General features: G+C 43.7%; 1 protein-coding gene and 1 pseudogene across 2 annotated transcripts in view; both read right to left on the bottom strand.

The window, feature by feature from the left end:
• The window catches only part of WWOX (WW domain containing oxidoreductase), a 1,118,448-nt gene that overhangs the window by 384,587 nt on the left and 710,606 nt on the right, over nucleotides 1–23,255 (bottom strand). The window lies entirely within an intron of this gene.
• Nucleotides 598–2,140, bottom strand: LOC117088089 (annotated as a pseudogene).

Here is a 23,255-nt window from a genome sequence, read left to right as displayed (position 1 = left end):
CATAGTCAAATCCCCACAACTTGTGAAGGCGAGTTTATTGGGAATCAGGTCTTTGTAGATGTAGTTAAGTTATGGATCTTGAGATCAGCCAGGAAGACCCTAAATCCAAAGATAAGTGTCTTCATAGGAGAAGGGCAGAGGGAGATGTGAGGCACACAGGAAAGGAAAACAAAGGAGAAGAGGAGAAAGCCACGTGGCCTCAGAGTCTGGGACTGGAGTGATATGGTCACAAGCCCACAATCGCCAGTAGCCACTAGAAACAAAAGATGCCAGGAACAGATTCTTAGCTAGAGCCTCTGAAAGAAGTGTAGCACTGCCTGGATGCTGGATGTCTGGCCTCCAGAACTGTGAGAGAATACATTTCTATCGTTGATGATTTTTTTTTTTTTTTTTTTTTGAGACTGAGTTTCACTCTTGTTGCCCAGGCTGGAGTGCAATGGCACGATCTTGGCACACTGCAATCTCTGCCTCCTGGGTTCAAGTGATTCTCCTGCCTCAGTCTCCCAAGTAGCTGGGATTACAGGGCACACCTGGCTAATTTTTGTATTTTTAGTAGAGATGGGGTTTCACCATGTTGGCCAGGCTGGTCTTGAACTCTTGACCTCAAGTGATCTCACTGCCTTGACTCCCACAGCTCTGGGATTACAGGCATGCCTGGTTGTTTTTTTACAATATTTTATTAAATGTCTTTACAAAGTAACATCCAGACTCCAAATACAACTGCCAAGGAGAGCCTATTATGCTATGGGGACTGGCTGGGGCACAGCAGGCGGCCCTGGCTTCCCACCCTTCTGTTCTGAGATGGGAGTGGTGGGCAGTATCTCATCTTTAGGTTCCATGACGCTCACGTGGTCAGGCAGAGGATTCTTAGGGCCAGCCCTACCAGCTGGGTCCCAGGACAGCATGATCTTCACCGTGATGCCCAGAACACCTGTCCGAGCAGCACATGGCACACGGCAGCGCCAATGTACTAGTTAAAAGGGTCCCCGCTAGGGATCACCAGGCTATCCACAAACTCATGGATTTGACCCTTTGTCCTCAGAGTCTCCCAGAAACCACAACTTGGCAGGCTTTGGCCCTCCTATTCATGATAGGGGGGCCAAAGCCCACCTAAAACCTAAACTAAAACCTAAAACCTAAATTAAAACCACAGCCCACCATTGCAGGCCCTCCGCACGGCAAGCCCTCCTGGGATTTGTACTGCAGACTCTGCCTGGGCAATGACTCGCAGACCTCTGGGGTTACCTTTTCAGCATAAAGCTCAACAATGCCCTCTGGGATGCCAAATCTCTTCTGAACTACAGCAGTCAATGCCAGAATCCCCGGCCGTTCTCACCAAGAACAGTTTGTGTTCTGGTGGCTAACACAATGGTTTCTGCCCTGATGGGTATAACTTGAATCTGAGCTTCAGAGTAGCATCTTGAGCCAGCTCCTGAGTAAGAAACTGATTGTGTTCAGCTTTGAAGATGACGTCAGCAACTAACATCCTCTTCTTGGAAATTCGCGCTGCCATGATGCTGCCACACACCATCAAAAGGAAAGCAGACTGTGCCTTTCTTAGATCTCGCTAGAGCAAGTCAGGACAGTGCGGTCATAACAGGCTGCCCATGTAACAGACCTGGGTGGGAGTCAGCCCTGCCACTTGGTTGCTCTATGACCTTATGAAACTCACTTGACCTCCCTGAGTGCCAGCATCCTCATTTATAAAGTGGAGTTGTTCATGAGTGTTACCATTTTCCCCTAGCCTTGCAGGGTTTAGGGGATCGTGAGAGGGAATGCACAGAGCACTTTGTTTACGGCTACAACACTACCATTTTCTACTGCTACTATTACTACCAGGAATGAAAACAACAACAAATAAAAACAAAAGCAAGCCAAAAATTGCCCCCAAAGGAAAGGTGTGTCACTTCCTCTCTGTTCTGTTTCCACACAAAGTTGCCTAGGACCCTGATATGGCTTGGGTGTGTCTCCACCCAAATCTCAACTTGCATTGTATTTCCCAGAATTCCCACATGCTGTGGGAGGGACCCAGGGCGAGGTAACTCAATCATGGCAGCTGGTCCTTCCTGCGCTATCCTCGTGACAGTGAGTAAGTCTCACAAGATCTGACGGACTTATCAGGGGCTTTTACTTTCCCTTCGTCCTCATTTTCTCTTGACGCTACCATGTAAGAAGTGCCTTTCACCTCTTGCCATGATTCTGAGGCCTCCCCAGCCATGTGGAACTGTAAGTCCAATGAAACATCTTACTCTTCTCAGTCTTGGGTATGTCTTTATCAGCAGCGTGAAAACAGACGAATACAGGCCCTGAAGTGCTTTGCTTGTTTCTGCCCAGCACCTAGGAAAGTATCTGACGTGTAGAAGGGCACTATACATACTGATTGGAGGAATGAATGAATGAATGAGGAAAACAGAGTTCTAGAGTCAATGGGCTAACCTTTGGGAGGGGCTTGGACTGAATCCAGCAAATCAACCAATCACACATTTCAGTCAATAACAATTTCACCATCATTGGTCATTATTAGAAAAACTTTCCATAGGCAAAATGAAGCATCTGAATGTCTCTACGTGTAAGAGTGGACTGTTTATAAAAAACAAAATGACAGTTATTTTTAACCTTTATATATTTCTAAAGACTGTTTAAAATCAAATGAATTTTTAAAAACTTTTATTTCAAGGTTTCAATCAATAAAAAGTAAAATAAAATAAAGTACTAGAAAATAAAATTTGGATTCAGAGGCTAGAAACCTACAATGAAGACATCTATCAAGGCAGGAGGAATCCTATGAGGCCAGAAGTTTGAGACCAGCCTTGGCAACATAGCAAGACTCCATCTCTATAAAAAACAAAAATGAGACCAGTATGGTAGCTCTCGCCTGTAGTTCTAGCTACTTGGGAGGCTGTGGCGGGAGGATCACTTAAACCCAGGCATTGGAGGTTACAGTGAGCTATGATCATGCCATTGTACTCTAGCTAGGAGACAGAACAAGATTCTGTCAAAAAAAAAAAAAAAAAAAAAAGTCTAAGAAGCTCAGGGTAGCCAATCCTTCCATTCCCTTAGAGAAACAGCAAAGTTAGGACATGCATATCAGCTGAGGCTCGGCAGGCCTTAAATGCACACATTTGCACAGATATGTGCATACCTCTATATAAACTCCCTGACACCAGTGACTGGGTCTGTTTTATGAAACAATGTGTCCATTAAACTTCAGATGAAGCCTTTATTAAACATGTGTCGAATGAATGGAACATCTTCAGAATGCTATATGCGACTACACAGACAGGTGACCTCTCTCGTTTTGCAGCATCCTAAGACGTGGTCACCATGGTGAACATTCAGGTGGTGATAAGCGATGATGACTTCCCTTACATTTTTCTGCTTTAGGAAGCACCTGCCTCTTTGAACCTGGAATGGTGGGATGGGGTGGGCGTCTATCCTTCCTTGTTCACACGGGCGGCTGATACAATAATGTGATCAACTACTCCCCCCTTCCTGCAGCCCCCCACTAGCTGGCTGCCCCAGCTGCAGAATGCAAACATCTGCCGGCGTCATTAAGGCATTTCTATACAGCACCAACCAAGGCCTGACCCTGCGACCATTTCTACCATTAGATTTGAATGACCTCAGCAGCAGGGCTGAAAGGCCGGAGTATTAATTCACAGAACCACAAGCTCAATTTAAGATTTAATTTGAGATAACGAAGAGCTACTGAAAGTGTATTCAAACTTCTAAGCATGCAATAAAAGACCTTTCCCTGTTTTCCAGGTTGAATATGAATCCAGTATTTCTTTAACAGATTTATTCACAAATTTACAAACAACATGAAGCCTCTGTTCTCTAATTCCTTTTTTTTTTTCTTTTAGTTTTTTTGGCTTTATCAAGTCCTTTTAGGATGTTTCTTGCTAGGAATCTTTTTTAGTTCTTCCTCCCTAATTTACAAATGCCTGTTCTTTAGGAATTACCTTTCAATTCCATAGCATTCTTGAAGAGAAAGCAGGCTTCCTTAAGACTCTCCCATACCTTTAGTTCTCTTGCATTCCAACCTAAATACGCTAAGCATCTGTTTGTTCAACAACGATGGGGTTGCATAAAAAGCTTTCACCCAGCAATGTAACTCTCATTAAGAAAAGGTGATGGAGGCCGGGCGCGGTGGCTCAAGCCTGTAATCCCAGCACTTTGGGAGGCTGAGACGGGCGGATCACGAGGTCAGGAGATTGAGACCATCCTGGCTAACACGGTGAAACCCCGTCTCTACTAAAAAATACAAAAAACTAGCTGGGCGAGGTGGCGGCGCCTGTAGTCCCAGCTACCCGGGAGGCTGAGACAGGAGAAAGGCGTGAACTCGGGAGGCGGAGCTTGCAGTGAGCTGAGATCCGGCCACAGCACTCCAGCCTGGGTGACCGAGCGAGACTCCGTCTCAAAAAAAAAAAAAAGAAAAGGTGACGGAAAGATTCAAAATAATATTCCACCCATTAGGAACGTGGGGGCCCCTTGGTTTTAGTGAACGCTTAGGCTCTGAAGGCTTTATTCACAAAATATTTAGAACTCTAGGTGGGGATGGGAATTTTAGTTGGTTCAGGTAGATTTTTGTTTTTTTTTGGTTTTGTTTTGTTTTTTGAGACAGAGTCTCACTCTGTCTCTCAGGCTGGAGTACAGTGGCACAATCTCAGCTGACTGCAACCTCTGCCTCCTGGGTTCAAGTCATTCTCCTGCCTCAGCCTCCGGAGTAGTTAGGATTACAGGTACATGCCACCACACCTGGCTAATTTTTGTGTTTTTAGTAGAGACGGGGTTTCGTCATGTTGCCCAGCCTGGTCTTGAACTCTTGACCTCAGGTGACCCATCTACCTCGGCCTCCTAAAGTGCTGGGATTACAGGGGTGAGCCACCACATCTGGCCTCAAGTAGATTTTTTGACACTAAAGAGTTTATTTTAGGCTGGGCATGGTGGCTCACAACTATAATCCCAGCACTTTGAGAGGTCAAGGCAAAAGGATCACTTGTAGCCAGGAGTTTAGGTCACACTGGCCAATGCAGTGAGACCCCATCTCTACAGGAAATTTAAAAAATAGCTGGGCATGGTGGTACACACCTATAGTCCTAGCTACTCAGGAGACTGTGGCAGGAGGATCGCTTGAGCCTGGTAGGTCGAGGCTGCTGTGAGCTAAGATGCCACAACACTCTAGCCTGAGCAACACAGTGAGATTCTGTCTCTTAAAAAAAAGAGTTTATTTTGGCCAAGGCACAGTGGCTCACACCTGTAATCCCAGCACTTTGGGAGGACGAGGTGGGTGGATCATGAGGTCAGGAGATTGAGACCATCCTGGCTGACACATTGAAACCCCGTCTCCACTAAAAATACAAAAAATTAGCCGGACGTGGTGGCGGGCGCCTGTAGTCCCAGCTACTCAGGAGGCTGAGGCAGGAGAATGGCGTGAACCCAGGAGGCAGAGCTTGCAGTGAGCCGAGATCACACCACTGCACTCCAGCCTGGGTGACACAGCGAGACTCCGTCCCCCCACCCCCCCAAAAAAAGAGTTTATGTTAATATTTGAAGATAGGAATTGGAGACGAGAATTTTTTGCTTTGGACTCAGAAGCCTGGATCTATGAGGGCATTTGCTGACTATTCTGTGTCCGACACTGTGCTCGGTCACTCTGCATTTTCTCAAAGACTCAGTGCAGCCTTAGAAATAGACTTGGGTTTAAAGCTCAGCAGGCAACTGAGTTCCCTGAGCCTCTGTCTTTGCCATCTGTGAACGACCACATGCCTCGGTGCTTCCTGACAACAACTTTAAAAGTTATAAACATTGACACATATATGGGTATAAAAATACCTCAGGTCACCTGAGCTTGACCCTGGGACACTGTTGGGAATGGGTGAACTTCCTAGGAACTGCAAACACTCTGGTCACTGTGAAGATTACACAACGGGCAAAGGCCAGGACCACAGTATTTTGCAATCCTGAAACTCATCGACTTTATTAGCCATTGGGTTTTCAAAATGAGAAGCCATGTGGTGGGCGGGGGAGAAGAAGGATAAACCAGAGGCCAGATACAGCTGTTGTGGAGTGGAGGATGGGAGAAGCTTGGCTTTCAATCCATCCTCCGTCATTACTAGCTGTATAACCTGGGGCAAGCCTGTGCCTCAGTTTCCTCACTTTTATCATCCTTCTGCTTATCAGGTAAGAGACGATGCTTAACATGCAGGGATAAGTGGATGGGTTTAAAGCCACAATTCCCAACACAGAGAAGGCAAATAGGAGAAAGGCCAAGAGAAAGCACACCCATAGGTTTGATGCAGTGCAGTGGGTTAAATAGGGTCCACCCAGAAACATGTTCACTCAGAACCAACGAATGTGACTTTATTTGGAAACAGGGTCTTTGCGGATGTAATTAAGATAAGGACTGAGATGAGATCTTACTCAATTAGGTGGGTCCTAAGTCCAATGACTGGTGTCCTTATGAGAGATGGAAAGGACACAAAGTCAGAGGAGAAGGTGATGTCAGGATGGAAGTAGAGGTTGGAATGTGGTGTTTCCAAGCCAAGGGACACCAAGAATTGCCAGCAGTCACCAGAAACCAGGAAACAGGCATGGCATGGTTTCTCCCTTGTAGCTTCCAGAAGGAACCAACCCCACCAAAGCCTTGATTTTGAACTTCTGGCCTCCAAAACCATGAGGCAGTGAATAATTCTCAGTCCACCCAGTTTGTAGTAATTTGTTATTGCAAGCCCAGGAAACACATACATGTGGCATGGTTGGTATTAAAATGCAAGGCACTTGCCTGAAGAGAGGCCCTGTGGTCTTACTTTCACCAAGGTTGTTATTGTATCTCAAGGAGGGGACACACTAATCCTAAGTCTGTCCACTGATCCCAAGAAAAACCACCTAAAGTTTCTTAGCAGGCAATAGCCAACTCTACTAATGGAAATGAGGCTGACTGGAAGTTCTCAGATCATCAGTAAGGAAGATTTTTATTTAAGGATGGGAAAATGATTTAGGAATACTGAGATGTCTCCAAACAATACTTCCAGGTCTTAGTTGACTCCACCATTATTTCTGGCATATTCAGGGCACCACTTCCACTGTTGTGGGGCATGCAACCTCTTCAGTAGCCAAAACTTTGGGTCACACATGTAAAGGACATTCTGGTACTGCAAATTTGGCTCTTTGGCATCAAAACTTAGCAGTATCCATGACTATTCTTGCTTTATTACAGCACCCAGATGTCAGTGGCTGGGGGCTTCTCTTATATCTCCAGCAAGCAGGGACTGGGTCACTGTGCATCCTGAGAGTCTATTAGAGTGCCAGGTCCATGACAGGTGCTCATGGTTATCAAAGGAATGATAACGATGACAATACAGAGGTAAATAGTAAGAACAATAATTGAGTTATTTTATTTTCCTCCATATCACCACATTACCACCGCCATTTTACAGGTGTTGATATCAAACTAACAGTATAAATTAATGAATGGATGAGTGAATACATAAATAAGTAAATAATGAGTCTAGCTAGGAGGGAGCAGACTCAGAATCAAGTTCAAGTCTCACTCAAAAAAGGCTGAGTGCAAATCTCGCTGGTGCAAACACCTAAGCTCTTAACCAACATCAGAGATATTGCTAAGCCTTGTTTATGGATGAAAATGCTGGGAGCTTGTGGCCTTCAACTGTGCTGGTGATGCAGGGCAGGTGAGCCCCAGAATTGGGGCGTAGCCCAAAAGGGTTCTTGTCTTTGCCCAGGAAAGAATTCAAGGGCAAGCTGGTGGTGGTAGCAGCTTTTATTGAAGGGACAGTATACAACAGCAGCAGAAGTGCTGCTCCTTGCAAAGTAGGGCTACCCCACAGGCAGAGTGCCCAGAGTGGCAATTCCGAGGCAATTCTGCCACCACATTTACATCCATTTTTAATTATATGCAAATTAAGTGGTGGATTATGCAGAAATTTCTAGAAAAAGGGTGGTAACTTCCAGGTTGTTGAGTCAATGCCATGGAAAGGGGCAGTAACTTCTAGGTGTTGTCATGGAAATGGTACACTGACATGACACACTGGTGGACACGTCTTATAGAAAGATGCACCCACCCTATCCCTGTTTTAGCTAGTCCTCAATTTAGTCTGGTGTGTCGCCCTGTTTATGGAGTTAAGTCTTACCTCCATAGTCAAGTCCCACCTCCTGCCTCACTGGGGGGGTCACTGAAGACACTGAATGACAGAATTAACTGACGGCTGACTGGAGTGCTCAATCAACTGGCCTGCTGAGCTGGGCTCATTTCACCTGCTAACCTGATGAGGCTGAGAAGATCCAAAAGAAGTGAACGGAACAGTACTGGCCAACTGACTGGGAAAGAGTGCAGAAGAGTGAACGCTTTGCTGTGGAATGAACACCTGAGTACTACGGGCCTACTCCTGTGCTAAGTGCTTCGCCGTTATCATTTCCATTTAATTTTCTCAACAAGCCTCCATTCTAGAGCTAAGCACAATGAGGATTAGCGAGATTAAGTGGCTTACCCCGGAACATTCGATTCAGAAATCAGGATGCAAGTCTAGGTTTTCCGACTCTGCTCTTAAGCCATACACTTAACCTCCACTTTATATTCCCTCTCTGAGTGCTAACGAATTTCTGCCAATATTCTCACTTACACTTAAAAGCAACCTTTGGAATTACGTATATTGGCTCCAATTCAGGAAAGATGAAACTGAGGTCCCGAATAGTTAATGAGTTGTCTGGCAAACTAGTTACATGGTAGAGGAAGCACTCAAAACTGCCCAGGCTAGAGTGCTGTGGCATCTTACTTCACTGCAGCCTCGACCTGCTGGGCTCAAGTGATCCTCCTGCCTCAGTCTCCTGAGTAGCTAGGACTACAGGCGTGTACCACCATGTCCAGTCAATTTTTAAACTTTTTGTAGAGATTGGGTCTTGCTGTGTTGGCCAGACTGATCTCAAACTCCTGGCTTCAACTGATCCTCTTACCTTGGCCTCCTGAAGTGCTGGGACTACAGGCATGAGCCTCTGTGCCCAGCCTCAAAAGTGGGCCTGCCTTGTCCTAGGGCTTTCTATTGTACTTCAAGGCCTGAGTCAATGAAAGCTGTAGAATAGCTCAACCAACCCTAATGAACAGAGAAGGGCTATGTGTGCTGGAGACGGTGATGCTGTGGCAGGGCTGGGGCAGGAGCTGGAACACGTCCACGCTGGGAAGGAGATGGGCTCTGATGTGCAGCCCAGGTCTCCCTTCCAGGGTAACCTGTAGCCTTCAGCTATCAGCCTTTCCAGGGAGTACCTGAGCATAGAGAGCTACCTTATGCAAGGGCACATCCTTCCCGGGACCGCCCACCCAATCACAAGTCAAGGCAGGTCTATAAAAGCCTGGCCACATTAGCGCAATAGGGATTAGCTCTGATGGGTCCTTTTAGTTCCATGAGGTTGACTGAGACCCTTGCTGGACTGCATCTCAGCGCAACTTCTCCCTCTGCCCACTCCACCTTCATTTTCCTCCCTTCCATAGGTGTTCATTCCAAGGCATGCGTTCTTCACAACAAACCCGCACTCAGAGTCTACTTCCTGGAAAGCCCAGTGAGATGGTTTCCCATTTCTAAAGAAAATGACCTATGACAATAAGAAGGCTTGACCTCATCAGAAAACTTTTCACTGGGGTGACTGGACTGCCTTGCAACTCTTTCCATCCAAGACAGAGAACGAGGAGGCACACCCCAGGGAAACAGAAAGGGCTGGGACCTGAAGAGGTCCTGGGAATTTTAGGAGGACGCCAAGCGAAGACAGGGCCCGTTTGCCTCCACACGGAGACTCATCCCCGATACTCAGGAGGTGCAGGACTTAACAGGGGCTAAACTTCAACTACTTGTTGACATAATTAGTGCTGGCTCCAAGCAAGAGGTTTTGTAGCCAACTTGGCGTGGGTTCGTGAATTTTGATTGGCAAATTTGAAGCAAAGTTCAGCCAAGCTCTACATCTATTTTGTAGTGTGTCTTATGCACATCCAGAGAAGCCAACTCTTCCGATAGATTTTTCAGTTTTATGGTTGTTGGTAGCTGAAGATACTAGCTCTTTAAGGAGACAAATGCTTCTGGCAGGCTGGCCTGCACTAGGAATAGGAGAAATGCCTTTGGGTTTCTTCTAAAATTAATGTAATAAGATGCATTAATCAGAATTCTATCAAGTCTACACACTTGGCCTGGGCTTAAGAAGCAATACTTTGAAACTGCAGTTGGCTAAGCTTCCCTGTTCTTTGTGAATCAGAGTCAGGGTTGAAAAAAAAAAAAAAAAAAAAAAGAAGAATAGAGCTAATGTTTAAGAAAAACTGGCAACAGGAAAACGTTTAAGCAACTTTTCATTCCTTAGTTCCACCAGGGGCTATAAAGGGTTAGGGGAAGTTTTGACCTTTGTATTTCCACAAACGTACTTTAGATTGTGGGATCAAAAACAGTTGGTCAGACCCCAAGCCAAGTCAGGACTGGTTTGGGCAATAGCTCAGGCCCAAGGTATTTACTTGTTTGTTTCTGTCTAATAATAACTTACTCTGGGACTTGCAATGGAATCTTGGCTATTTCTTGCCTTCAGATGTTTGTAACCAGGTGATGAAAAATTTTGGAAGCTGAACTAGATTACACAGATGAGTACTTGGCATTGTATAACTTGTGACTTAAAGATGATCTTCTCAAGAAACTAAAAAAAAAATGGAGCCACAAAATCGGAGCCAGCCCCAGTTTCTTCGCAGCAACTGCTCATTTTTAGATGACACTCTACATTTTAAAGTGACATAAAGGTATCCTGAACATTGTACAGCAATTTGGTCGTGCTTTCAATGTGACACAGCTACATCTGTATTTACTATTACAACTCAGTACCCAAGAGATGAAAAATTCTAAAGACAAAGGGCCAGGCGTTTGTGGAAACATTTCCCCTCCTTGTATCAAAAAAAAAAAAAAAAAAAAAAAAAAAAAAAAAAAAAAGTGGCTCCTTCTTGTCTGGTAGATTTCAGTAATTGGCAGGATTTTGAGTAAGCTCTTTTAAAAGCCCTCCGTTTCTATTTTCACATTAAACACACTTGCAATATCTATTAAAAGCACAAATACTGAAGAACACACCAAGACTATCAATGAGCTTACATCTGGAGTCCTCAATATATCAGGAAAAAATGAAGTGAACATTCACAGAGTTTTACTTCTTTAGGAACCCAAATGCTAGGAAAGAAAAGGGTGCCTTCTTTCTCTCGCCTTCTGGTCCTATCCAGTGTCCCAAATTTTACATCAATCCTTTCTCGGAGGGTTTACCAGAGGGGGCCAAGTCAGGGATTTAGTTAAAACAACAGATACTGGATTCTGCCTTCATTTTGGGGAGTATTTATCCACATTAAGGCAGAGGGGATTCCACGCTAGGAAAGCAGAACAGAAGCATGAATATTTCTGCCATGTTCTGGCTACGACCACTTGGCCTTACAGTTTGAGGGTGATTGAGCAACATCCCAGGAAGGACACACAAGGCCACCCAGGGCACTCGGGAACATCGAGAGAGAGCAGGGCCAGTGACTGGGATGGGGAGAGAACCTCTGAGCCCTGTATATATCTTGGAAGTCACTCTCAAGTTTATATTTGGGCAGACAGAGCCAGATGTGAGCACGGACTCACAGGCAGCCAAGCAGTAAGAGGAGGGTCATTGAAACACGGGCAGAGAGGTCTGCTTGCAACTGCCCTTGGCCTCAGACAGATGCATTGCAGTTCTAATGCTCTTTTGCTCCTTTTCAGATCTCCTTGAAAGAACAGGAAGGGAAGGAAGGATTAAAACCCAGGGGAAGCAAAAGGAGCCATGGCTCAGCTGAAGTTTCCTTCCAGAGACTCCCTCTGCCCCCATAAATGCGTGTTTTGGAGGAAAGCTTATGCATTGGGCAAGGAGGTCATCATGGTCTGAGATTTCAAACTCTTGGTCAGGGTCCTGGCAAGAAGCAGATGGTACACTCAAAACGGGTAATGTAAGAAGTGTTTAGTAAAGGCACTGTTTGTAAAGGTCGGTGTAGAGTTTAAGGAAATAGCAAGGTTTCATGGAATGTACTAGAGTTAGTAACAGCAGGAACAGCTCCTGCCCTTATCAGCCAAATGGATGAAATCTCCTTTTTTTTTTTTTTCTTTTGAGACAGTGTCTCACTCTCTCGGCCAGGCTGGAGTGCAGTGGCACAATCTTGGCTCACTGCAACCTCCGTCTCCCAGGCTCAAGGAATTCTCCTGCCTCAACCTCCCAAGTAGCTGGGATTACAGGTGTGTGCCACCATGCCTGGCTAATTTTTGTATTTTTAGTAGAGACGGGGTTTCACCATGTTGGCCGGACTGGTCTTGAACGCCTGACCTCAGGTAATCCACCCGCCTCGGCCTCCCAAAGTGCTGGGATTACAGACGTGAGCCACCGCGCCCGGCCTGGATGAAACCTTCTACAGGGGAAGGTGGTGAACGGACACCCTGCGGGAAACAAGCCTGAAAAGTAAATTGCTAAATCCAACCAGAAGAAGAAAGGGCAAGAGAGCCAACTATTGTCAGCTTCCGGGCCAGGAGGAAGAATCTGGAGAGCACAAAGGTAGCTGGTGCACAGACCACCTCTGAGAGAGCCCGGAGTGGTTTTTCAAAGGCAAATGACAGGCCTAGTGGGGACAATGCCCACAGTTCCCCAATTTCAACCAGAAGGCCTTGGCTGTAATGTCTGACATACTGCCACGTCACATTAGTTGTTATCTGAAGGAGGAATTTTTCCCCAAAATACCTGATTGGAAAACCTTGACCCTGGATGTCACCCTGGTTTCTCCCAGGTCTAAGGTGCATGATTCCATAGAAAAAACCGATGTAATCCACAAAGGATACATCTTGAAATTGGATAGGTTGGAAAAGAACACAGGTGCCTTTATCCAAGCCATCATTGCAACCTTTTTTGTTCTGTACATACATGAAAAGCCAACATTCTCAAGTAGAGGTTCATTTAGTTTTTTTTTTTTTTTTTTTCAAAAGAGCCTTCTTGGTAGTTTGATTAGACAGTGGTATGTAGGGGATATAAGTATTACAGAAACTTAATTTTTTTAACATACAGTATTTTTTAAGTATCATTTGAATTGACATAGAAAAGTGCATTTTTTCCAGATTTTTAGGGAAAAGGAGATACTTCACCAGGAGGATAAAAAGGAAGAAGAGGGGAAGGGGAAATAAGAATTCCAGAAAGATGAAAAATTGTTGACATAAGAAGGAGGCACATTTTTGCCAAAATGCTCTACAAGAAAGAATTATTATGGCTTCCCAGTAACTGACTCCGCTTGCTGGCAGGGGGAGGATCTGGCCGGGTTCCGTCTTCTCTTGAGATGACACACTGTCCTGCGCTGAAAACTTGAGTCACAGCCCGTGTGCCTGGGCAGTATTAGTAAATGCAGATATTCAGCAAGGAAAGAAAAGAAAACTCCTAGAAGTAACAGCAGGTAATTTAAACCAGGGGAGATGTAACGGAACCTATAGCATTGGGGGTGGGGAGGCGAGCTTCAGGAAGGTGAGCACTGGGGCCTCTACATTTTCTAATATAGATTAATGGCTTGCTCAGGCAAGCAGCTACATGCTTGCTAAATGTGCTGACCGCCTGAAATTAGGGAAGGTGGTGACTAAGGAAGGGAGAAAAAAAATAAAATGAGCTGAATCTGAATGTGCCTCACTCATCCTGGTCTGACATATGACAAACAAAATTAACGGCGACAAAGAGAAAGCAACAAGTATCAGGTAGTAGAAAACAAATATCGAATGAATGTGACTGATCTCAAAGAGGCCCTTTGTTGTTAAGACCTTGGAGTCACAGTGGATACTTAAGGAACACAGACAGAGGCACACACACACACACACACACACACACACATTCCTGCCCACATATACATACATCAAAGCCAGACCGCCACAGAATTAGATGCGCATCGTTATATCTCTCTCTAACCAGGATAAAATGTGTGTCCCCAGAAATTAGAATAGATTATCCTGGACTCTGGCAAAACTCAGCTCAGGTATACTCCATTCTGCTCATCACCTTACAAAAATGTTATTAATCTAACACATGAAGAAAAGCAGGATTCTTGGACTTAAATGTCTGAGTGTTTTTTTTTTTTTTTAAAAAAAGGCTGTATATTTATAGCTTAGAAAGGGGAAAAAAGGAAATTAAGGGGAAAATATCAAATGAAAAATACTTAGGACCTAAAACATCTCGGTGAGGTAGATAACGCTATGATAGCAAAACAACAAAAATCACAAGCAATATTAAAGGTACATTTGAGATGCTGAATATTTTTTTTTCCTAAAAAACAATCAACTGCTTATAGAACAATGTGTATACAAGTTGGAAAAAAAAAAAAAAAAAAAAAACCACCTCACAAGTATCTCAGCATTTTCCTATAACTAGACGGAAATAAGAAATTACATGGGTTTGGTAGGTTCCCTAATTGTATTTCCACAAAGATTCATAACAAAATTCTTATATTTGATTTTATTTTTCCATTTTAAGACAAATTCACCAGTGAGTCAAAATCTCTTTTAAAAATAGATGTGTTTAAGAAGATGTGGAATGATAGTATTTTCCCCCTGTCTTTTCTATTAAAAAAATGTTAAAACTTATAACACATACATGGGGCCTTTAGTTTATGGGGCTTGTTAATTAGTGCTGATTCTGCATTAGTCAGGGCCTTTGGATAGATTTTTTGTTGGGGGGGGGGCACGGAGTCTCACTCTGTCACCCAGGCTACAGTGCAGTGGCATGATCTTGGCTCACTGCAACCTTCGCCTCCTGGGTTCACGTGATTCTCGTGCCTCAGCCTCCCAAGCAGCTGGGATTACAGGTGCCTGCCACTACTCTTGGCTAATTTTTTAATTTTTGGTAGAGAAGTGGTTTCGCCATGTTGGCTAGGCTGGTCTCGAACTCCTGACCTCAGGTGATCCGTCCACCACGGCCTCCCAAAGTGTCAGGATGACAGGCATGAGCCACTGTGCCCAGCCATATTTGTTTTCTTAATAAATATTTTCAAGAAGTTGTTTGAGATTACACAAGAACATAAGACCTGCCATGCTAAATTGGTGTCACCTTTTAAACCCAGTGTCTCTAAACCCAGTGGCACCAAGAGATGGTCTGTGGCTGACTGCTGATGTCCTCTATAATGGGGCATTATCCTAAATATGCCCCAATCCTTTCGATATCATCTTGTCTTTTAAAAACATTGGCAGATACATTGCCAAGTTAGGACACCTAGGTCCTATACACTGCCATGCATTGGTATTTGGTCTCTGTGCTGGCTGGGGACTTTGGGGATCAAGAGAATGAAACCTGATCCTTTTCACAAAGATCTTATTGTGTGAGAGCGTAACCAATGATGAGGGTAAGAACCACAGCTTTGAGGGTGTTATAATAGCTATAATTTATCAAGTAATTATCACATGTCAGAAACAATTCTTTAAAAATTCCATTTGTTCCTCAAAAGAACCCTAACAGGTAAATTTTATGATCCTCCTGAGTCAGCAAGAAGAGAGAGGCTTACCAAGCTTAAGTAACTTGACCAAGCGTTAGGGACTGAATGTTTGTGTTCCTCTACCCCTCATTTATATGTCAAAGCCCTGACCATCAGTGTGATGGTATCTGGATATGGGACCTTAGGGAGGTAGTTAGGTTTAGATGAAGTCTTGAGGATGAGGCCCCTCATGAGGGGATTAGTAGCCTTATAAGAAGAGGACAAGGGGGCTGGGCATGATGGCTCCTGCCTGTAATTCCAGCACTTTGGGAGACTGACCCAGGTGGATCAGCTGAGGTCAGGAGCTCGAGACCAGCCTGGCCAACATAGTGAAACCCTGTCTCTACTAGAAATACAAAAAGGGGGAAAGAGAGAGAGAGAGAAAAAGAAAAAAGCAAAGAAAAGAAAGAGACAGGGAGGGAGGGAGGGAGGGAGAAAGGAGAGGAGAGGATAAGGGAAAGGGAAAGGAAAGGAAGAAAGGGAGGAAGAGGGAGAGGAAGAGAGAGACGAAGAAAGTTAATAGATACAGTGAATGTACACAATGACAGCTTCTAAATAGAATTCTAGTGACATAAATGTACTAGTAGATATAATTCCCAAAAGTGATTTATCCAACCCAGAGAGCCTATGAATCACAGAGAGGATGAAGGATCATCAATTAATCAGCAATTGCAGAATAATATACCTATGTATGCCAGTGACCATGTGTATACAACATAAGGTAGATCACAACTAAGAATGTCACAAAACACTGATATTTTTCCAGATGCTGAAATACCAAAGTCCCTTCAGACTTTTTCATCATTTGTTCACTGCATTCCTCTAAACTTCAGACGAGAAGAGGAGTCGTCTTCCTGGCACACTGCTTTCCTGTCTCTCCCCTTTACAAACCTCTGAAAGACAGCGCAAGTTACCGAAGACCAGAGAAGGCCTTTGATGCATCCTCAGTTCACCAAATATACTTCTGGCCATGGAAGCCCCAGCTCTGCCTGCAGTATTTTCTAAGTGTCTGAATGCATAGTCCACACAGCATTCCTGTCTCTTCTGGCATTATGACAAAATGACTGAGCACTTGCCTTTTTGGATCTTGTGCTGTCATTTGTCTTTTTTATGGAGTTTTTTTTCCCCCTGCATAAGATTACTTGTCTCCAGAAAGAAAGTCTTAATAGAGTTATTCCTACAGAGTAGGGAGCAAATCTAGTTTATACTCCCACCTTCTTCCACACTTGATATTATGGCCTGCTTCAATCAGGATTAGGCAGGCTTAACAATTAGAACCAAACATCCTATTCAGCAGGCAAGAGTCACTCAGAAGAAATAGTGGGACGTGAAATTCTTCAGCAATGCAGAATTTGTCAAGGCAATCATGGTAGCAGGGAAACGTTGTCATCAGCTGTTGACTATTAATTTATTTTGTTAACGGCAAATATGGATCCAAGAATCTCAAGTGACACAGGGGTTCCCATAATACCTCCTAGGGATGTTTCCTGAGTTGACGTGTCCTATTTGAGAGCTTATACGAACTGCCAATATGCTGTCATTCTCAAATGTTAAAAACAAGCGTGGCTGCATGTGTCCACATAAATACACGGGCTGCTCATATGAGGCAGGGTAGGTGACTGGGCAGAACCTGGTATTTCGTAGGTAAGCTGCCATTTAACAGATCCAGGTGGAAATGGCAAATCAGCTGAGAATAAGACTATGTTCTGATAGAAATGTTTTGAAATTTTCAGTGTCATTTTGAAAATGTATAGGCAATGGGCACCTGTCACTCTGAAGAAGAGTATTAAAGGATCACTTAATGAAACTGTATGAGGGCTCCCCTTCCCCATACTCTTAATTCACTGGTTTAGGTCTGGAAATTTCCATCGAGGGCTGAAAGATAACCAGGAAGTACAAAAATTGAAACTTCAATGATTTTTCCTTTGATGAATCCATGCTCTTGGTATTTCTATTGGTGCTGTGAGATTTGCTAGATGAAGAGGACACCAAGGGAACCCCACGGGAGACTTCGCTTTGAGAAGGTGAGTGTGGAATGCTGACCCAGGGGAGGAGGCAAAGCTCAAATGCACATGCAACCGATCTACCACAGAGGGTCGTCGTCCCTTGGGAACAGTGACCCAAGAGTTTCTAGGAGCTCACACACTGAACACACTGCTATCCTCCCCTTCCTTCTTCCTGTCCCAGCTAAGCTCTGAGAAATTTTCATGACAACCGCAGGGACAAATGAAGCCCACATGGCCTCATTCACACTCCCATTCCTCTTTCTAGAAGGCATCTGGAAACAGGGGTGGCCCCTACGTGCTAGGTTCAATTTCTGGAGGTTCTGAAAAACTGATGGAAGGAGGGAAAGAAGAGATGACACCAAAAATAAAGGCTAACTTCTGCCTCACTGGGGCAAGTGGAAGTTGGAAATGAATACTGCCAGAGGCTGGCAGAGTCCTTAGGGTACAGGGATGGGCCTCAATTATAATATTAACCTGAAAATTAAGAAGTGGTTTCATCTCATTCGTACATACTAGGGAAGGGAAGCAGAACATATCAAATGTAATAAAAAGTTTTCATTTGAAAAATGGTTTTTCCTTCCTCGAATACCACGGTGGATTTTTTGTTTTGTTTTGTTTAGATCTCTACTGGCTTTGCTTTGGTTTCTGTTTCCCCCCTAAAAAAAAATCTAACTTCTGAAAACATTCTGCTCAGACATCCATTTCAAGTAATAGGACACATGCTCTAAAGGAAACCATCCAGGAGAAACATTTGCACATGTTCTCACGTGACTTGAGACTGCATCTGAGAAGGGTGCAGGGGGAGAACACATAGAAACAGCGCTCTCTGTGTGCAGAACGCCATGTGTCCTCAGAGCTTCTCAGGACCCATAGCTCATTAGCTGCAGTTGGTATGACGCCTGCAACCTATGAGGCCATAAAATTCCCAGTCATAATTCATCAGGTCCTGAGAATTCTCCTAAGTACATTTAGATCAAGTGCATGACATTTCGCCCCTAATAGCGGCATTGGCTAATGGCCTAACGGAATTTAGATGGCTCCACCAAGCCACACAACTATATTATGTGTGTTCAAATGAGGGGCAGCCGTGGAGGTTGATGGGAGGACATAAAATAGCAGTTTAGGCTAGTGGTCACGATCACACACCCAGGACACTGGGCAAATTAGAACCTTCGCATCTCAATTTACTCATCTTTGACGAAGGATATTCATATGGAACCACTCAATTTAGTGTGAGGATCACATGAAATAAATGTTTGGCTGATGCAGGAAATTAAAGATGACGGCATGTTTTTCTGATGGAGTTGATGTTTAAACCAATGAAGCATCCAGGAAGAGGCCTCTCTACTTCCCAGAATGTTGGCTACCGACTTTTCTCATCAAGAACACCCTTCTACGACATCGGAAATTCACAAAGATCCACGTTTTTAGTAATCATCAATTAGTAAATAGGTAATGACCATGTTACTATAGATTCAATAACACTTTAAAATGGATTTCTACTTTACACATCCCAATAGCATTTACCCATATTTGAAAATTATTTGCACCTACATATAAGACCTGTTATTTATCCTACCTAGAATACAATAATTGCAGCATATACAGGTTTGAAGAGGCCATACAGTAGTTGCTCCTGGGTTGCAAAGGGATCCATAATCCAGAGCGGTGAATGACTGCTCTTGAGGACTAGAAGTTCAGGGTCCCCATGGGTATCAGAGGAGGAGGATATTTAGAGGGGTTGAAAGACGCCTTGATCTTGAGGCCGAATACCATGGCTGCTAAAAATTGAGGAGTGGGGTTTACTACAGGGAGTCCTGGTTGCTTGGGCCTAGGCCCTAGAAGATTCTCCAAATGGGGGAAGGGACGCCTTTCAGCACAAAGGTCTGTGGGGAAAGAGGACATTTGAGCTGGTTGACTTTAATTCTGGAGTGAACATGGAAAAAGTAAAAGGAGAACCAGTCTCCAAAGCAGTTAAACTGTCCGACAAAATGAAAATGTTCTGTCACTGTGCTGTCCAGCATGTTAGGGACACATAGCTACCGAGCACTTGAAATGGGGCTAGTTAATGAAACCGAAGAAGTGATTTTTACAAATGTCATATAATTTTAATTCATTGAAGTTTCAACAGCCACATGTGGCTAGCGGCTACCATGTCAGACAAAGAAGCAGCTCTACAGTTTGGTCAGGCCACTTTGAAGAAATCCTAATGATATAACAGTACATTGTTTCCTCTTTCTGAGAATCAGCTAATGCCCATTAAAGGCTGGCGCCCTTCAATCTAAGGGAATATTTCTTTCCATAAGCCATTAAATGCTCCTAGATGAAACTGACTGGCTTCATCCCATGGCACTCCACATTTGCCACATTTGAATCAGGTTTTAGCCACTGTCATTAATTAGAATCCGTGTAGAAGCAAAAACATTTAAAATAAACCCAGGCCCTCAATGTTAAAGCTGTCATTTTTTTTACATGGCCTCATGATTCAACGATTAATGGACCTTAAAACAATCATAAAACATCAAGGCCTGTGTTCAAGCTTAGAAGAACAAGAATAGTTTTACTTCTGCTCTGGTCCTCTTGTTTTAAATTCACTGGGTGTCACCGGGCTCTGTAAACACTTTTAAGTATTTTGACATTGTGGTATGAGATGTTGTTAATCTGTTTCCTCCCTGACCTTCACTGGCCAGTGGCATGTTGCGACTCAGTGGAAAACTCATGAAAAACAGCAAGGATGTACTCAGTGACATAGATTAGGACACAATAAACCTAAATAATGGCCATAATGTGCAGATTCCAATTCAATAAACTGACTCACCGAAGACTTATTGAGCATCCAGTCTGCACTAGGCAGTTGGTGGACATTTGCACAAATTACAGATTTTATTTGCATAATCCTCAGCACAAATGTGGGGTCAGCATTAGTGTCCCCCACTTCATAGATGAGCATGCTAAGACCCAATCATGTGGCCAGTAAGGGGCAGAGGTAGGATTCAAAACCAGGTTTCCTGACCCCCTCCCAAATACCACTTCTTTCCCCAATATCCCACTGTAGGACATGAACTGTTCGCTTATGTGGCGGACTGAATCTTTCAAAAGTGGCCATAGCAGTATGTCCAGTCCCACATTCTCTTTCAGAAGAGGTGGGGTCTATTTTCTCTCACTATAAATCTGATTGGGGTGGGTCTGACAGCCTAAAAAATAGAATGCAGGAAAACCAGGGCTATGTAACTTCTATGGAAGGCCATAAAAGGCAATGCAGCATCTGTTTGCTTCTTTCTCTTGGGATGCTCACCCTTGAAACCCAGCCACCATATTGTGAGGAATCTCAGGACACATGGAGACAATGTGTAGGTGTTCCAGCGAATAGTTCCTCCAGCAAGAGTCCCACCCACCAGTCAGCATCAGTCCTCAGACTCATGAGTGAAAAACCTTCAGGTGATCTCAGACCCTGGCTTTCAAGGAGCTTCAGCTGATGCTAATTGGAGCAGAGACAAGCTATTCCTGAGAGCCCTGCTGAAACTACAGAGTCCTGAACAAAATAAATGTTGTTGTTTTAAGCCACCAAGTTTGGGGGTGGATTGTTATGCAGCAATAGTTACTGGAATATAGTCAAACTTTAATGAAACTCTACAGAATAGGGAAATGCTTCAATTCCCTCATCAATGACATCCAAATGGCCAGAAGATGGGTTCTCATGAAAGAAATCCTAAGAGGAAAAATATCAAGGTCTTGGTTGTAGAAAAACACCAAGAATTTGGAAGGCTTATTATATCAGGGAATTAAGTGAAACATTTGAAGGAAAAGAAAACAGAGAACCTAATGAATATACCACAAAGTTTAGATTTATGGGATTATACATTTATTGCTTTGACTGCTAAGATCTGTCTAGAGTCTCAACAGGCTTTGGACTAATTCATTACTTTGGCTTTCAAAGATTTCTTAAGAGGATCCTCCACTTCTGTCTCTTGAGGTTAGAGGGTGGCACTGGGCGTTATTCCCTAATGTTCAAAAGATTAGAAAAATGTTCCTGGCATGCTAGAAAGAGGACCCAAACAGGCAGGAAAAAAGTCTTAATCTTTCTATATTCACAGATCTTGGCACTGTCAATGACAGTTTGGAGAGGAATTGAAAAAAAAAGAAAAGAAAAAACTGGATATCTATGGAGATATGCCCATACAAAGAGTTAAAGGAAGTTGGCAAAGAGTGACAGTGACTTATTTTTGACACTCCCATGTTTCACCCAAATGAGAAGCTGTTTAGGTCTTAATAGTGAATAACCTAAAAATCCAAAGTGGGACCCCACTCTTTTGCATCTACCTTCAAGATGCCTCAAATCTATGCTGTTGGCCCGGCGTGGTGGCTCACGCCTGTAATCCCAGGACTTTGGGAGGCTGAGGCGGGCAGATCACGACGTCAGGAGATTGACACCATCCTGGCTAACATCATGAAACTCCATCTCTACTAAAAAAAAAAAAAAAAAAAAAAATTAGCCAGGCGTGGTGGTGGCCGCCTGTAGTCCCAGCTACTCGGGAGGCTGAGGCAGGAGAACGGTGTGAACCCAGGAGGCAGAGCTTGCAGTGAGCCGAGATCCTGAGATCACGCCACCGCACTTGAGCCTGGGTGAAAGTGTGAGACTCCGTCTGAAAAAAACAAACAAAAAAAATCTATGCTATTTTGGGTTTGATTCTCCAGAGACGGTGATGAACTCATCAGGTCTCTCTCAAATAAACTTTTCTTCTCTTGGTTAAACATTCTTTGCCTACCTTAAACATTTCACAATCTAGTTCTTAAATTTTGATATTTTGGTAGTGATATTCTTAGTTTCATGTACAAGACCACATGCACAAAAGTACTTTTACTTTTAAGATGAGTTGCAAATATCAGGAGAAAAGGGCATTTTGCTCATGCAAAGCTTCCCAAATACAAATGGAAACTTCCCAAATATCAGTGGAAACCATCCCTAGATATTGGTAGCAATATTTAAATCTTTCAGTAGCTGTTAGTTTGGAAGAAATTTAGATTAATTGGGTTGCTTTTAAAACCTGTAATACTGCCATGGTTACATCCTCAGGATCATGGAGTGCCTAAGGTATAAACAGGATTTTTTTTTTCCTTTTTATTGATGGCTGTGAATTTTCTCTGCACACCTGTACTATCAAGGTAACTTTTGCTATAAACAGCATTTTAAAATTATCACATAAAAAACTATCAAGCACTAAATTAGAAAAAAACAGAAATTTGAAAGTGATAGTTAAATTTATGAAGCAATTCTGCTACACTCAAAGGCTCATTGCTTGACATGTAAAAAATTTTGAGCTGCGTGTAAGACCTGGGTATGAATTTCCCTCCAGTGGGAGAAGCCACAGTTCACACCAGACTCCAAATGAGAGCCACCCGCAGAACATATGCGCTTCCGACGTGCGCTTGTTTGCATGACTAATGGAGTTAATATTAAAAGTCTTTTCTCATCATTTCAATTCTTTCTTTCTTTTTTTTTTTTTTTTTAATTTGGCTGAGTGCCTTTTTTGCTACCTCCAAGAGCTGTTAATTTTGTTCGCTGCCGAGCAAAAGTCAAAGTCAGAGTCTAAACAGCTTGTAATGAGTTTTCAATGGCCCATCTCAATGAAATTGAGGGCAAAGACCAGCCGGCTCAGGCAGTGTCAGCCCTCAGAATTTATCAGTGAGGGTGCATTGTGTTCAGGGGAAGGCACAGAGGAGGGACTGCAGTT

The sequence above is a fragment of the Trachypithecus francoisi genome, unplaced genomic scaffold (assembly GCF_009764315.1).
Source record: "Trachypithecus francoisi isolate TF-2019V2 unplaced genomic scaffold, Tfra_2.0 Lachesis_group10, whole genome shotgun sequence".
NCBI lineage: Eukaryota > Metazoa > Chordata > Mammalia > Primates > Cercopithecidae > Trachypithecus > Trachypithecus francoisi.
The sequence above is the reverse complement of the archived record's forward strand: the minus strand, read 5'-3'. Positions and strand labels throughout refer to the sequence as shown.